The sequence below is a fragment of the Nuphar pumila genome, chromosome 4 (genome assembly GCF_984573655.1).
Source record: "Nuphar pumila chromosome 4, dmNupPumi1.hap1.1, whole genome shotgun sequence".
NCBI classification, from domain to species: Eukaryota; Viridiplantae; Streptophyta; class Magnoliopsida; order Nymphaeales; family Nymphaeaceae; genus Nuphar; species Nuphar pumila.
Genome location: NC_143252.1, coordinates 113,191,222 through 113,197,100, shown reverse-complemented (window position 1 = coordinate 113,197,100; position 5,879 = coordinate 113,191,222).

Below are 5,879 nucleotides of genomic sequence, written 5' to 3'. Positions count from 1 at the left end.
GCAGTTGCAAAGATTTAAGTACCCTTTCCTGCCATTCTTGCTATGAAACAACGATTCAAGAAAAGAACAAAAATGTCCTCCATCTAGAAAATTGAAATGATGGTGCGAGATCCTCTATCTAGAAAAGTGAAACACCGGTTCGAGCCATTCTTGCCATGAAATGACGGTTCAAGAAAGGACAAAAATGTCCTTCATTCAAAAAAGGGTAACGACGGTTCGAGATCCTCCATCTAGAAAATTGAAACGTCGGTTCGAGAATGATGTTAACTCTTTAAAGTCCAAACGTTTCGTTTTTGCCTTAAGCAGTAAACTTTTGCACCATCTGCTGTAACAGGAGCTCCCTTTGACGACACACCCTTTGCCATCGTCTGCTGCCACCGGACCCTCCTTTATTGTAGTCTGTTGCCACCGGAGCATCCTTTGCCGTCGTTTGCGTTGAAGCACCCTTTGCCATCGTTTGCTGCCACCGGGGCACCCTTTGTCATCGTCTACGCAGTGACAGCATCGTTGTCACCATCGACTGCGTCTGCCTTCTAGGTGTTTCTCCTCCACTGTCGGATTATCAAGGTTTCGTTATGCAAACAAATCATTTTGTAAATTTGAATGCTAAATCTTACAACTGGGTGGCCGTCTTCATGCTAAATAACACCTATTTTCACACTAAAAAAATCGATTTGTACCTATCCACCTTCTGGGTGTCGAAAAATAGTTAGTACAATTTATTCTTATAGAGGCCAAACATTTCAATGATATGTACTTATGAAGGCTAAATTTCTACAACGATTTATACATTTGAAGTATGAACGATTTATACATTCAAATCAATAGCGATTTGTACGTTCGATGCAACAATGATTTATATGTTTAAAATAATACCGATTTAATGAAACTACCACAATTTGTACTTAAGTTTGATAAATTGTACAACAATGTTTACGTATGAAGCCAAACATTACAACCATATGTATTTATGAAGGTTGCGATTTATACAATGATTTGTAAGTTTGAAGCAACAATGATTTATATATTTAAAGCACTAGCAATGTGTATTTATGAAGTTACCTCGATTTGTACTTAAGTTTACTAAATCTTACAACGACGTTTACTTATGAAGCCAAATATTATGACGATTTGTAATGTTGGTGATTGTTTAACAAATGAGAAAATTTGTATTATTATATACTTAGGAATGCAGTTGTAATATATAATGATGCGGTTAAATTTATGTGTTATGCAGGTTAGCAATGTCTAAAGCTCGTCAGACAAGAAATTCCTTGTCGTTCTATGGGATGACTATTAGAGAAGTTATCCGTCAGTCCCATCTATATGAGCGTTATAAAAGGTACCAAAATATAATGAAGATTGAGAATGATAAAGGCAAGGACAAAGCGTTGAAATTGTATTATGCGAAGGATTATCCATCAAATATTGAGGCTGAAGTGCAAAGGAAGAACTAAAGATGAAGAAGAAGAAGAAGGATGACTAAGACAAGGAAAAGCAAAGGAAGAAGGAGGAGAAGAATGAAAAGCAAAGGCAAAGAAAGAAGGCAGAGGAGAGGGAAAGGCAAAGGAAGAAGGAGGAGGAAAATGAAAAGCAAAGGAGGAAAAGGCAAATTAAGAAGGAGGAGGAAGAGAGGGAAAGACAAAAAAAGAATAAGGAGGAGGAGGAAAGGGAAATACAATTGAAGAAGAATAAGGAGGAGGAAGAGAATGAAAGACAAATGATGAAGCGGAAATATTTTGAAAAGCAAAGGAGGATAAGGCAAATGAAGAAGAAGGCAAAGGAGAGGAAAAGTCCAAAAAAGAATAAGGAGGAGGAGGAGAGAGAAAGACAATAGAAGAAGAAGAAGAAGGAGGAGGAAGAGAAGAAAAGGCAAATGATGAATATGAAAGAGGAAAGGCAAAGGAAGAAACATCAGGATGAGGAAGAGAAGAAAAGGCAAAATAAAGGAGAAAGAGAAGGAAAGGTAAAGAAAGGAGAAGAAGGATGAGGAAGATAAGGAAAAAGAAAGAAAGAAGCAACTGAAGGAGGAAGAAAAGGAAAGGGAAAGAAAAAAGCAGGAGGAGGAAGAGAAGGAAAGGGAAATGAAGGAAGAAATTGAAAAGCAAAGGAGGGAGGCGAACGAGCGAAGGAAGGAAGAAGTAGAAAAGTAGAGGGAGGCAATGGAGCAACAAGGAAGGCAGAGGATGGAGGGAGGGGATGAAGAAGAAAAAAGTATGACCAAGGTACGTAAATCAATCATGTCTGTCACGATTTACTGTGATAGGTACTACTGTGATAGCGATTACAATGTATAGTGATTAATTTGATAGCGATTACTGTGAATGATTTACTATGATAGGTATTACTATGTATCGCGATTACTATGATAATGATTACTATGTATAGCGATTACTATGATAGCGATTACTGAGATAACGTGTGTACAACAATTATTATTTATAGCGATTACTATGTATAACTATGTGTAGAAGTACAAATGAGATTAATTTATAATTGATATGAATAATATGCTATTTTATGTTACAGGGAGGTCAGAAGAGAAGTAGAGCACCAGGTGAAAAGCTCTGAGGGCGGTGTCAGTGGTCTGTAGTTCTGTCGTGGTATGAACAACTGAGTGAATATCAGATGACTGATAAAAGATGAAAAAGAGGAAGGAAAAATGAATCACCATAATGTTTATTGGTAAACTATAAATCGATTTACAACTTGATACCGGTTTAAGTAACAATTGCAAATCGATTCCACTGTAACGATTTGTACAACCATAGACATAAAGCGAAAAATATTTGTATCATGATTTACAGAATGACTGATAAAAGACGAAAAAGCGGAAGAAAAAATGAATCCACATGATGTTTATTGGTAAACTACAAATCAATTTACAACTTGATACCGGTTTAATAATAGTTGCAAATCGATTTCATTGTTATTAGGCCACAACATTAGAGGTCGCGGTAACTTCATAACTACAAATCGATGTGATTTTGGTTTTAGGGTTTAGGATTTAGGTTTAGCATTTTAGAGTTTAGGGTTTAGGTTGTTTAGGGTTTAGAGTTTAGGTAGTAGGCTTTAGGTAATAGGGTTTATGGTTTATGGTTTAGGTTTAGCATTTTAGGGTTTATGGTTTAGGGTTTAGGTTTAGCATTTTAGGGTTTAGGGTTTAGTTTGTAGGGTTTAGAGTTTATGGTTTAGGGTTTAGGGTTAGGTTTTAAGATTTAGGTTTAGCATTTTAGGGTTTAGGGTTTAGGGTGTAGGGTGTAGGGTTTAGGGTTTAGGGTTTAGGGTTTAAGAAGCTACCGCGATAACAATATATCTTTGTTTGTCTTTGTGAATGATATCAATATATAAGTTAAAGATTTTTCTATCGCGATTTACACAATGACAGATAAAAGACGAAAAAGATGATGAAAAATAAATCAACATGAGACGTGTTATCACGATTTGATTGATACGTTCTATTGCGTTGACTAGTTTAGGACGGTTTGTGAAATGACGTTTCCTTTATATATGAATGACACATCGCACAAGTTTAGGATGGTGTCGTTTCGCTTTGCTTCGTGAACAAGGAACAAACAAACCGACAATTCCTCTAAAAATGACATGTTCGTGAATCAAACATATAACCTGCTTCATTGCAAAGGGAGTATCGATATCGAGGAAAGAGACGAAGAAGGAGATGACCACAACTACACGACCAATAATGGTGAATCAGACATATATTGTCTAAACCTCGTGTCAATTTTTGCAAAATTTTGCCTTAAACAGAATTAACTTGGGTCATGCAAAGAAGCATGACAACTAACTTTATGGTAAAACTTAAATAGAATTCACACGCGATTCATGTGTTTCATAGCTCGCTTTCGAATTGATCTGAGCCTGTCATGAAACAAAACAATATAAGACACTATATTAAGTTTCACAAGAAATACAAACAGCCTCCCAACATTGATTATATACCAAAAGGCTTGTAAAACTAAAGCTATCATTTCGAAAAAACTGGTCGAGAGGATTGAAGGTTACAATATTGAAAATTACGTGTAGGGTATTGCTGCATGTTGGAAATTACACAAGTTAGATATTGATAAGCTGCAAGTAATGCAATTTACATGGGAAGCAACAGAATGTATTACATACCTGTTCATGCGAAGGGCTTGATTGCTTTTGCTTAGAGGTTGGTTGTTTCTTAGATATTTTATTGCCAACCAATTCTAGTGCACCCTTTGTCCTCCGACGACTATGATCAGAGACACATTTTCATTTGATACCCTTCGCTAGATAATTTTTTTTATCATAATCTACGACGTGCACTCCTGACTTATTGAAAATGATGTTTATGCTTCGGTGTAACTTCTCATGAGTGTCAAGGAAAGCATGATTTTCACCTCCGTTGTTCGCTCGCATTTTCTTGGATTGGTCTTCATGAGTTACACAGACTGATGGTGAATTAACTGCATATTTTTAAGTAACTTCATGTTTGCTTTTCTCATGCATACATAGGTTTCTTCACTTTTTGATGCCAAATCTGTAACATGCATAAATGACCTACACAGTTTTTGGTAACAAGAGGTTATGTGACACTTTTCATCAACACCAGATTGACTGATATTATCTATATTCAACAATTCAATCTTTGTTTGTCTCCTCCATCTTCGCATTAAATATGACTAAGGTATTTCTTGTATCTTCTCTTGATTAAGTGCTTTTAATGCATGACGACATAAAATACCTTTGAATTCATATTTTTTGCACGTACATTCAACTGTTTCATTGTCAACATTGTACATGAGATATGCTTCTTGCCTTTTCTGATGCTCTTAGCCCTCCCATACAATATGGTATTTGTGCATATTCTTGGTTTGCATGTGTCCTTCTATGTTGCAATTCATTACCTATATAACCTCTTTCTTAATCCATTCAAATATAGTTAGTGTATACAGATCTGCAGATCACATCAATATTTTCATGCCCAAAGCTACAGGGCGTGTAATGGAGCATTTCATATCTTGTTTAAACTCATTCTATCTAAGACCATCTATAAATAATTCATATTGTTCCATGAAGCAAAACATTGTTAAACATGAATACAAGGTTTTCTTCAGTATGATATGCATAGATTCAACTCTTTGTGTGCTTATCATACCTGTATAAAAGTATTGTCTTCCATATGCCAATGCTCACTTCTCTTTTTTTGTATATAAATTTTGTAACCGCAGTCAGTCTTCAAGGTCGTACATCTGAATCATTTTCTCCCAATCAGATATAGAAGTGACCTCATCTACGGTCTCAAGTACACACCTTATAAACTTTTTGTCAAACCCTATCTTCTGATTAAATATGTATCCTATGTTCTTTGCTGCATTTTGAAAGATATGTCACAAACATAAGCGATGATGTGCATCTGGCTACACATAAGACACTGAAGCCACAATTGTGTAATCACCATTTGTAAGTACAACTTCAGGTTGCTTCCCATTCATTGCCTGTATAAATACTCTGAACAATCACTCAAAGCTTTCCTTGGTCTGGTCGTACAAAAAAGCACTGCCTAATATACAACTCTGTGAGTGATGGTTCACTCTGACAAACTGCACAAATGACCATTGTTCAATATTAATCTTCATTGTCATATAAAAAATAAGCACATCATTGAAGCATTCATAATCTACTCTTGACTTTGAATCTGCCCAAAACATATTCACAACATATTCATCTACATCCAGTTGCATTGCACTAAAGAAACCAGGGTCAATGCTTGATTTCTTCTGTAAATAATTAACCAAAGAACATATTTCTTCATTCTTCATATTATTTGTCCTCTTTCTTCTAAAGTGGTTTCTTAGATCCATAGGTGTGAATGATACATTCTCGCGACCACC